Here is a 12547-nt window from a genome sequence, read left to right on the forward strand (position 1 = left end):
GGATTGCACTTTGGAGAGCCAGCAAAGACCTGATGGGCTGAATGGCCTCATTCTATGCCATTGTTACTCTATGACACTATCCATGCAAATATATTACCACCAACTTGTGCAGTAACTTTTATATGGCATCTTATGTGCCTTTTGGAAATCCAAATACACTACATCTAGTGGTTCCCCTTTATTAACGCTGTTTGTTACATCTTCAAAGAACTCTAATACATTTGTCGAACAGAATTTCCTTTTCATAAAACTATGTTGACTCTTCTTGATTGTATTATGATTTTCTAAATGTCCTGCTACTGCTTCAATGACGGATTCCAGCATTTTCCCAATGACAGATGTTAGGCTAACTGGCCTATAATTTCCTGCTTTCTGTCGCCCTCATTTCTTGAATAGGGGTGTTGCATTTTCAGTTTTCCAATCTGCTGGGAATTTTAGAAGATTGCAACCAATGCATGCACTGTCTCTGCAGCCACTTCTTTTAAGACCCCAGGATGCAGGCCATCAGGTCCAGGGACTTGTCAGCTTTTAGTCCCATTAGTTTTCCTGGTATGTTTTCTCTAGTGATAGTGATTGTTTTAAGTTCCTCTCTCCCTTTTGCCCCTTTATTTTCTACTATTATTGGGATGCTTTTAGTATCTTCTACCATGAAGACAGATACAAAATATTTGTTCAACGTCTCTGACATTTCCTTGTTTCCCATTATTAATTCCCCAGTCAAATCCTCTAAGGGACCAACATTTACTATAGCTACTCTTTTTTATACTTTTTATACTTTTTATATACTTGTAGAACCTCAGCAGACGTGGCCTCTTTAGACTACTAGAAAAGATTGGATGCCCACCAAAGCTACTAAGTATCATCACCTCATTCCATGACAATATGAAAGGCACAATTCAACATGGTGGCTCCTCATCAGAGCCCTTTCCTATCCTGAGTGGCGTGAAACAGGGCTGTGTTCTCGCACCCACACTTTTTGGGATTTTCTTCTCCCTGCTGCTTTCACATGCGTTCAAATCCTCTGAAGAAGGAATTTTCCTCCACAAAAGATCAGGGGGCAGGTTGTTCAACCTTGCCCATCTAAGAGCGAAGACCAAAGTACGGAAAGTCCTCATCAGGGAACTCCTCTTTGCTGACGATGCTGCTTTAACATCTCACACTAAAGAGTGCCTGCAGAGTCTCATCGACAGGTTTGCGGCTGCCTGCAATGAATTTGGCCTAACCATCAGCCTCAAGAAAATGAACATCATGGGGCAGGACGTCAGAAATTCTCCATCCACCAATATCGGCAACCACACTCTGGAAGTGGTTCAAGAGTTCACCTACCTAGGCTCAACTATCACCAGTAACCTGTCTCTCGATGCAGAAATCAACAAGCGCATGGGAAAGGCTTGCACTGCTATGTCCAGACTGGCCAAGAGAGTGTGGGAAAATGGCGCACTGACACGGAACACAAAAGTCCGAGTGTATCAGGCCTGTGTCCTCAGTACCTTGCTCTATGGCAGCGAGGCCTGGACAACGTATGTCAGCCAAGAGCGATGTCTCAATTCATTCCATCTTCACTGCCTCCGGAGAATACTTGGCATCAGGTGGCAGGACCGTATCTCCAACGCAGAAGTCCTCGAGGCGGCCAACATCCCCAGCTTATACACACTACTGAGTCAGCGGCGCTTGAGATGGCTTGGCCATGTGAGCCGCATGGAAGATGGCAGGATCCCCAAAGACACATTGTACAGCGAGCTCGCCACTGGTATCAGACCCACCGACCGTCCATGTCTCCGCTTTAAAGACGTCTGCAAATGCGACATGAAATCCTGTGACATTGATCACAAGTCATGGGAGTCAGTTGCCAGCGTTCGCCAGAGCTGGTGGGCAGCCATAAAGACGGGGTTAAAGTGTGGTGAGTCGAAGAGACTTAGTAGTTGGCAGGAAAAAAGACAGAGGCACAAGGGGAGAGCCAACTGTGTAACAGGCCCGACAAACAAATTTCTCTGCAGCACCTGTGGAAGAGCCTGTCACTCTAGAATTGGCCTTTATAGCCACTCCAGGCGCTGCTTCACAAACCACTGACCATCTCCAGGCGCTTATCCATTGTCTCTCGAGATAAGGAGGCCAAAGAAGAACCTCTTACTGTCTGTTTATATATTTCTTGCTAGTTTACTCTCGTATTCTAATTTCTCCCTCTTTACTTTTTTAGTCACCCTTTGCTAGTTTCTGAAATGTTCGCAATCCTCTGGCCTACCACTAATCTTCACAGAATAAGGAAGGCTACAATAAACTATCGTTGGGAGGGTATTACATACATAACATTGCATAGGATACGGCACAGAAACAGGCTATTTGGCCCAACCAGTCCATGCCAGCATTTATGTTCCACTCAAGCCTGCTCCCATCTTTCCTCTCTCAATCAATTAGCATAACCTTCTAAGTCATTCTCCCTCACATGCTTGTTTAGCCTCCCTTAAATGCAATTATATATTTGTTTCAACTAATCCCTGTGGCAGCAAGTTCCACATTTTCACCATTCTTTGGGTAAAGATGTTTCTTCTGAATTCCCTATTGGAATTCTTGGTGACTATCTTACATTGATGGCCTCTAGTTATGCTCTTCCCCACCAGTGGAAACATTCTCTCTGTATCCACTAAACTATCACTGGCTATCACTATCACTATGACTTTATACAATACTGAAGTTGTGAAAAATGGCAAGTTCAAATGTTCTTCTTGAGGATTCACTGTTCCCTAATATTTCCAACCATCTTCACCACTTGTTTACCTCAGGATAGATCAGATGATAGTTCCATTTACAGAATTGAATGCTTGTAGCTAGACATAGGTGAATGCAATGTGACTCCAATGTTTGTACTGTTGAATACATAAAGAAAGTATTCATTCCAACTTTAAAACTGAGAAGTGAGGTTCACAGACTTTTTAAAAACTACACCGTCAGAAAAGTTTATTTCATTTGAAACTAAGCCCTAACACAGGATATCTATCATTTGTTACTTTCCAAAGTAACCTTGCCTTTAAGCTTTTCATTCCTATCCAATTGGAAGCACTCAATGACATGATCTTGCCAGGCAAGTTTAAGACAGATTTTCCTGTCTAATACAGAGTCTTTGGAGTTGAAATTACAGTGAGCACTCTTCTATTGCACTGGGTAATTCATTTCTGTAAAGCTCTGCAAAGCATTATTGTAACAATGTTGTTAACCAATTAAAATTAAGAAAAAGTTGATGACTTCATTGAAAATTATTTAAATAGTTCAACAATAGTTATACTTACTACTGTACTTCCACCTCCCCCACTTGGTCAGGTATATCTGCATGTTGTTGAGGTGGAAGAATAGTATGAGTGAAGCAAACCTGTTGGACTGATATCTGCAGCTGTATATTAATCATCGCTGTAATTCTATACTCTCAATAGGAAACAATAAATAAGAGTGAATATTTGCAGTGCAAACATTTGCCTGCTATTCAACATGTGCATCAAACACTGACAACAATGCACACCCTATAGGCACAGATGTCATTTCTGGTTAGCTATCAAATAACAATCATAATTGTCTATGTTTTTACTTGATATTTAAGAGATAATAACATTATTTGAAATAATTTGTAGTTAGCTATGTTGCAATAAACCATTGTATAATGGTAACCCATCTTTTTGATTCTTTCCATCTGAGAATGTACAGAACTGGTCTGGCTCATTTAATCTAACTGCATTTTGTAGGTGTGGAAATAAATGTAATTCATCACTACTACATGACAGTTTCCACACTTAAAACAAGTTTTGTCCAGTATCAAATAATACTGTTACTCCAAAATCAATGCACTGTAAATATTTTTGACACCACATTACTCTAGCCCGTTAACCCTGCTTTGTCAAGTAGAAACATATTGAGATAGCTCAAGAATTTGAAATACTAGTGGTAACAGCTTGTAAGAAACCAAGTCACTCTGTATATCCAACACTCTTATTACGTTTTTTATCCCATGTAGGAAGAGAAGGAATCCTGAAAAAAGAATTATAGATTCCCTGCCATTTGAAGTTCAATAAAAGTACATTACTTTGAAGAAGGAAATTGGCTTCAACACGTTCAAATGTTACATGAAAGGTTCACTGTGGTGTTTGACCTGGAAATAACTCACACAGAGATTATACTTAATCAGCCATGTTGTCTCACCCCTTTATTCAATATAAACTCCTAACAGAGAGGCCAGTATTACAATATGATCAGCTCTTACCATACACTACACTCCCTCCCCACTTAAAAAATTGATTACCTCACAATACAAATGACTCAACCAATCTCAACAATACCTGCATTTTAATAGGTTGGGTTGCATTTTTGTTTCTCTTGTAATCACAGCCAGTGCATATATGACCAGTACAACCAGAGTAAATTACATGCAAAAAAACATTTTTTGCCTCAACACCAGTATGTGTAATGAAAATCATCATTTGACAAGAAATAATGAAAAGAACAACTTTCCTGAAATAACACTGCAGTATGTATATGTATCTTGTGTTTTGTGTGCACTTTGCATATACACAGTATTTAACTGCACTACTTCAAGTATTTCAATATACTATTTAATCTAATAGCCTTTTATCGATAAAAGAAAATCATAAAATAACTTAATCTCTCTTGGAATGGGAAGTAAGTTTACTCTTCATCAAAGTCCCTGAGTTACTTTGTTGTAATGGTAGATTCTGTGATACTGGCAAACTTTCAGTTTCTTTGTGACTTTCCCTTTCTTCCTGACTTCCACTTTGGACTGTAGGAGTAATTTGGACCATAGTAGGTTTATCATGCTCTCCTTTTGTCAGATACCCTCATTCAAGCAAATTATCTACATGACACTGAAAGAGTCTCTCTCTAATCTTCACGAGATACATGAATGCACCTAGTCTCTTTACAGTATCATGCAGGCCCCCACCTGCCAAGAATGAGACACATTAATTTTGCCACATGAACACTGATTTTTAAACTGTTACTGGAGTAAAGAAAGAACTTGTTTAAAAAAAAAGACCATTCACTGGAAAGACAATTGCATAGTAACAGACAGTACTTGGAACAGACAAAGGGGCTACTGCCTGCTCCAATGTAATCCACAATGGACTTTTGATTACCAGATGTTGAAGGTGGAGAGGCTAGCATTCCAGGTTAACTGCTAAGTTGGCCGAATACACAAACAGACATGGTCAGACCAGTTTAGTCACATGACTTAACTGACTATTGGGGTTTTATGAATTTGATCTTGCCATAGAGAATTTGAGCTCAGAAAACTCTTTGCTCCTGGACTGAGATCATCTCTCTCCTGTCTGCTCCCATCTCTTTCTCACGGAACTGAAGAACCACTGAAGACACATGAACCCCAGTAGAGAAAAGTCTCCTTCAGTGAACAAGGTTTAAGAAGAATACAGGGCCCCAATGAAAAGCAAGAATTACCTACAAGCAAGAACCACCTTCAAAAGGACTGCAGTGAGCTCGAAGCACAGTAACAAGAAATTCTTCTGATGTTGCATCAAACCTCTCCACTTTATTTTTCTTCTGCTCGTTTCTCTCTCTATTTGCATTTGCGTATCGCGTATGCATGCTAGCGTGGGGTGCGCTGTGTGTCCGTAGACATTAACCAAATTCGAGTTTAACACTTTTCTTCTTTAAACCTAAGAAAGCCTGTTTATGCTCAATTCTTTGCCTTATAATTGGAAAGTGGTGAACAAGGATTCACTAATGGGGAGCTCAAAACACGGTGTGTTTAAAAATTAAATCCTCTTGCAATAAGACCAGATGAAGGCTGAAAAAGACCCCTAGACACCTTTCTCACCTGGTCGTAACAACAGTAACTCCAAACACATACTTCTCCTTACCACCTCGATGGTTTTTCACCGTGACCTTCTGACCAGCACTGAACTCTCTAAAGTTTCATGCCTGGTATATCCTGGATCATCTTCACATTTCCCTGCTTTTCTCTTACTTTACTATTGATGCCAGGCTTAAGCAAGCTAAACCTTGTCCGAGGAGTGTGTTTAAACACTATCTCGTAAGGTGAGCAACCTGTTGTAGACTGTGGGGTTATTCTGTAAGAAAACAAAAAATTGTCTAGCCTGTGTCGAAGGGAAACAATGGAATCACCGCCTAGCCTGTCACCTAGTAAATACTTTTGCAAAGATCTCTTCACAATCTGCACACTCCTTTCTGCAGCACCATTCAATGCTGGGTGATACAGTGGTACCAAAGTGTGTTTGACTCCATTCTTACTCAGAAATATTCCAAACTCTTCTGACAAACAGTGGGCGGTTGTCTGACATCAAAACATTTGGCAACCCATAAATTGCAAACCAACTTCTCAAACCCTCAAACAGTTTTGGCACTTGTGGTATTGGGCATAAACTCAACACTTATCCACTTGCTATAGCTATCTATCAAAACACTCTTTTCATTCCACTTCAAAGAAATCAACATGTATTCATTCCCATGGTTTTCTTGTGTTTGACTATGGAATGAAAGGAACGTTGGGTGGATAATTTCTCATTCTGAGACACACCTCACAACTTTCCACCAATTCTTCAATATCTCTGTCTACCTTTGGAAGCCAAAAATAGCTTCTTGCTACTGCTTTCAGTTGGACTATCCCTGTGTACTCTTGATGTAGTTCCTCTACCAATCTCTCTCCAAATCTTGGCAGAATGATGACTCTTAAACCCCAAAGGAGACAGCCTTGATCTAAACTCAGTTCATTTCTATGTGTGCAATACTCCTGTAGTATTTCATCATTAAACGGTTTAGACCATGACATAATTTAGCACTTTACTGAGCACCACATTCCTGCGAGTTTCTTCCCTAATTTCTTCGATAGACACTGGCATGTTATTTGTGTACATAAACTAATTCACTAGTAACTCAGTGGCTAAAAATACATCAATTTTCACAGGAAATCTTGAAAGAACGTCCGCATTAGCCATGAACTGCTGACTTACGTTATATTTAACATCGTACTGATAGGCCATCAAAATCAATGACCACCTCTGAAGCCATGCTGCCGCTAGGGAAGGTATCCCCTTCTTTGAACCAAATATGACCATAAGGGCTTGGTGGTCAGTTAACAAAGTGAATTTCCTACCGTACGGGTACTTGTGGAACTTTGTAACACCATATATGATGGCTGATGCCATTTTCTCAACTTGTAAGTAATTTTCTCTGACTTTTTTAATGTATGTGAACCATATGCTACAGGCTTCTCCACACCATCTTCCATTATGTGAGATAACACCACATCGAACCCTTGTGATGAGGCATCGTAAGCTAAAACCAGTTGTTTCTTGAAATCACTGTGGACCAAAACAGCATCACCAATCAGAACTTTCTTCACTTCTTCAAATGCTTTCTGGCACTCTACAGGCCACTCCCAAGCAATTCTGTTTTTGAGCAGTTTATGCAGTGGGGCGAATGTGTTAGTTAAGTCAGGGATGAACTTAGAATAATACACAACAATCCCTATGAATATTATATGTTCTTCTTTGTTCTCTGGTCTCTTTGCTTTCAAAATCCCCTCAACCTTCTCCTGGGCTGGGTGAATACCTTCACCATCTATTTGGTGACCCAGGCATGTGACTCTTGACACCATGAAGCAAAACCCATGCCTTGTTGCTTTGATGCCATGCTCTTGAAATCAATCTAGGACTTCGTTCAACCTTGCAATGTGCTCTTCCTGTGTCTTACTGCTACTTAGAATGTCATCTAAGAATCGGCATGCTCCTTTCATCCCATTAATACCTGATCCATGACACTCTGGAAAACTGCAGGAGCAGTAGACACCCCAAATGGTAATCTTTCATACCAGTGCAACCCTTTGTGTGTATGAATGGTAAACAATTCCTTGCTCTTGTCAGTTAATTCTAACTGCAAGTACGTATTTGACAGATCTATCGTACTGAATACCTTCCCTCTGGCTAAATTAGAAAACAAATCTTCACTGGTAGAGAGTGGGTAACTATTATTTTCAATCACTTTATTTACCATTTGCTTGTAATCTCCACAAATCAAAATAGACCTCTCTGCTTTTATAACTACCACAATGGATGCAGCCCATTCACTAGCTAGCTGAGCTACCTTAGAGCAGGGAGGCGATTAGAGATGGCCAATGATCAGAGACAGGAGGGAGTGACTGCACGTGAGATAGGTAGGGAGAATCAGCATGTAGTGATGGAGGAGCCTTAGCCCCTGACCTTGTCCAACAGGTCCTTGCTACCTGTGTGGGTGAAGAGAAGGACTGCAAAGTGGATGAGCGGACTGACCATGGCACCATGGTAAAAGATGCCATTCCAGTGAGGGGAGTGAAGAGGAATGTGGTAGTGATAGGAGACAGTATAGTCAAGGGGATAGATACTATTCTCTGTAGTCACGATCAGGAGCTCTGATGGCTGTGTTGCCTGCCCGGTACCAGGGTTAAGGACATCTCCTCACGGCTGGAGAGGAACCTGGAGTGGGAGCAGGAGGACCCAGTTGTCGTGGTCCATGTGGGAACCAATGACATAGGTAGAACCAGAAATGATGTTCTACTTCGAGAATTTGAGGAGTTAGGGTCCAAACTAAAACACAGAACATCAAAGGTAATCATCTCCAGAGTGTTACCTGAGCCACACTCAAATTGGCACAGTGTCAAGTAGATTAGAGAACAAAATGCATGGCTCAAAGAGTGGTGTAGGAAGAAGGGGTTTCAATTCTTGGGGCACTGGCATCGGTACTCAGGGAAGAGGGAGCCATTCCGTTGGGATGGGCTTCACTTGAACCAGGCTGGAACCAATGTCCTGGCCAATCGCCTAACTAGGGCTGTGGCCAGGGCTTTAAACAGAGGAGGGGGAGGGTTTGGGTACAGGGAAATGTAGAAATCCAAAAAGAGAGGTCAGGGCATCGGAGCAGGATAGTGATATGGGTAACTCCCAACAGAATGGGACAGGAAGGTACAGAGAGTTTAACAAAAATTTTACATTGGCAAATAAGGTCATTGCAGGGAATAGAGGTAAAAAAATGAAATTGAAGTTCCTTTATCTGAATACACGAAACATCTGTAACAAGATAGATAAACTAATGGCATGAATAGAGGGAAATGATCCAGATCTAATTGCCATTAACGAGACATGGTTACAAGGAGATCAAGGTTGGAAAATAAATATTCCAGGGTACACAATATTTCGGACAGACAGACAGAATGGCAAAGGAGGAGGGGTAGCCTTGAAAGTAAAGGATGGCATAAGGACATTAATAAGAAGGGATCTGGCCTCAGAAGATCATGAAGTAGAATCAGTTTAGGTGGAAATTAGGAATAGAAGGAGTCAGAAAACACTGGTGGAGTAATTTACAGGCCCCCTCACAGTAGTTACATCAAAGGACAGAACATTAAACGGGAAATTATTGGAGCATGTAAAAAAGGTAATGAATTAATTGTGGGGGACTATAATCTGCATATAGACTGGGACAATCAAATTGGCGACAGTGGTCCAGAAGATGAATTTGTAGAATGCTTTTGTGACAGTTTCTTGGAGCAATAATTTGTAGAACCAACTAGAGATAAAGCTATCTTAGATCTCGCATTGTGTAATGAAGCGGGGTTAATAAGCAATGTCATAGTAAAAGATCCACTGGGAAATAGTGATCATAATATCATTGAATTTCATGTTAAGTTTGAAAGTGACACATTTAAATTACAAATAAGAATCTTAAACTTAAACAAAGCCAATTTCAAAGGTATGAGGGGAGAATAGGCTAAGGTTAATTGGGTAAATAGACTGGAAGGTATGGTGGTAAATGAGCAATGGGAAACATTTAAAGAAACAATTCAAAGGGTTCAAAAACAAAACATTGTCCAGAAAGACCCATCCGTGGCTCACTCAGGAAGTTAAGGAGAGTATTAGACTAAAAGAAAAGGCTTACCATGTTGCATGGAGAATGAGGAAATGGCAGAGGCATTGAACAAATATTTTGTGTCTGTCTTCAGAGTAGAAGACACAAGTTCCATACCAGAAATAGGCAGTAATCTAGGGGCTATATAAGGGTGAGGAAATTAATGATATTGATATCAGCCGAGAAAAAGTATTGGAGAAATTTGCATGACTAAAATCTGACAAGTCCCCGGGACCAGATGGCCTACATCCTAGGGATCTAAAAGAGATAGCTGCAGAGATGGTGGATGTGCTGGCTATGATTTTCCAGAATTCCTTAGCTTCAGGAATGGTTCCATCAGATTAGAATTTGGCAAATGTTATGCCACTTTTCAAGAAAGGAGGTCGCGAGAAAATAGGGAACTACAGGGCAGTTAGCCTAACATCAGTCATTGGGAAGATGCTGGAAACTATTATTAAGGAAGTCTTAACATTGCACATGGAAAAGGATAGTATGATTAGAACAAGTCAGCATGGTTTTACTAAAGGGAGATCCTGATTGACAAATTTATTCGAGTTTTTTGAAGATGTAACTAGTAGGGTAGATAAAGGGGAACCAGTAGATGTAGTATGCCTGGATTTTCAAAAGGCATTCGATAAGGTGCCAGATAAAAGATTAACAGGCAAGATAAGGGCTCATGGTGTTGGGGATAATACATTAGCATGGATAGAGGATTGGTTAACAGATAGGAAGCAGAGAGTGAGCATAAATGGGGCATTTTCAAGTTGGCAGGCAGTGAAGAGTGGGGTGCCGCAAGGATCAGTGCTGGGTCCTCAGCTATTTATACTCTATATTAATGACTTGGATGAAGAGACAAAGAGTAATGTATCTAAGTTTGCTGATGTTACAAAGCTTGGTGGAAAGGTAAGCTGTGGCGAGGATGTAGAGAAGCTGCAAAGAGATATAGACAGGTTAAGTGAGTGGGCAACAAGATGGCAAATGGAGTATAATGTAGGGAAGTGTGAAGTTGTTCACTTTGGTTGTAAAAATAGAAAAGCAGAATTTTTTTAAAAGATGTGAAACTGGTAATATTGATGTTCAGAGAGACTTGGGTATACTCATACAAGGAATGCAAAACGTTAACATGCAGGTGCAACAGGTTATTAGGAAGGCAGATGGCATGTTGGCCTTCATTGCAAGGGGATTGGAGTACAGGAATAATGAAGTCTCACTAAAATTGTACAGGGCTTTGGTGAGACCACACCTGGAATACTGCGTGCAGTTTTGGTCTCCACATTTAAGAAAGGATATACTTGCGCTGGAGGCAGTGCAGTGGAGATTTACTAATTTGGTCTCTGGGATGAGGGGGTTGTCCTATGATGAGAGGCTGAGTAAATTGGGCCTATATTCTCTGAAGTTTAGAAGAATGAGAGGCGATCTAATTGAGATATACAATATTCTGAAAGGGCTTGATAGGGTAGAAACTGAGAGATTGTTCCCACTGGTCAGGGAATCTAGAACATGGGGACACAGTCTCAGGACAAGGGGTCAATCATTCAGGACTGAGATGAGGAGAAATTACTTCACTCAAAGGGTTGTGAATTTTTGGAATGCTCTGTCCCAGATGGTTGGGATGCTCTATCATTGAATACATTTAAGGCTGGGATAGATAGATTTTTGGTCTCGCAGGGAATAGAGGAGTGGGCAAGAAAGCAGAATTGAAGCCCAAGATCAGCCATGATTGTATTGAATGGTGGAGCAGGCTTGATGGGCCATGGTCTACTTCCGCTCCTATTTCTTGTGTTCTTGTGTTCACCTTCCAGGCTCCCGAACTAGCTTTTGATTTACCCCGACCTCAACCTGGTTCTTAACCACGGGCTGACACCTGGGCCGGACCTGGTGCGTAATCACAACCTGATGCTTGACTGCCACCTAGAGCTTGACCGCGACCTGCAGCATTACTGTTTCTTCTACTCCTGCATGCTGTCTGGATATGACCGACATTCCCAAAGACAAAGCACTTTGACAGTAAATGGAGACACAGAGATGGTTTGTGGTGACCATGGCAATGGTAACATCTGAACATCTGACTCTGAGACTGTGGACTTGGCTACCTTGGCCTGGATCCTGCTGGAATGCAGTTATCCTCACCTGCTGGTTTGGAAAAAGAACTCCTTTGCAATTTACAACTATTTCCTTCTGCCATGGTCTCATTGCAGGCCAGCTAATTTCCTTTATTCAACAGCTTGGCCTGGATTGTATTGTTCTTCAGGCCTTCCACGAAATTGTCTCTAAGGTTTATCTTTAAGTTTGTGCCATGCTCACAACGGCAGGAGAGTTTCTTTAACTCAAGAATGTAATCCGCTACAGACTCACTTGGCAACTGTTTCCTTTGCTGGAATGAAACTCTCAGTGCTATTTCATTTTTAGTTGTGTCATAATAGGAGTCCAGAATCTCATTTATTTCAGAGTATCTCATAGTATGTCCACAAACACTGGTTACAGCATACATCAAAGGCATCTGGCCTCATCATGCTGTCTCCTCATCGCCTATTTTTTTGTTTTCATCAAAATGTTAAGCCTTTGTTCATAATTATTTCAGTCTGCTTTGTCACGGTTGAATTCCCCCATTGACCCCAAATAAGTTTTTTGTGCCATT

General features: G+C 41.0%; 1 protein-coding gene across 1 annotated transcript in view; it reads right to left on the reverse strand.

Annotated features, from left to right (window-relative positions):
* The window catches only part of cfap299 (cilia and flagella associated protein 299), a 947170-nt gene that overhangs the window by 104949 nt on the left and 829674 nt on the right, over positions 1 to 12547 (reverse strand). The gene's annotated exons all lie outside the window — the stretch shown is intronic.

The sequence above is a fragment of the Heterodontus francisci genome, chromosome 1 (genome assembly GCF_036365525.1).
Source record: "Heterodontus francisci isolate sHetFra1 chromosome 1, sHetFra1.hap1, whole genome shotgun sequence".
Taxonomy (NCBI): domain Eukaryota; kingdom Metazoa; phylum Chordata; class Chondrichthyes; order Heterodontiformes; family Heterodontidae; genus Heterodontus; species Heterodontus francisci.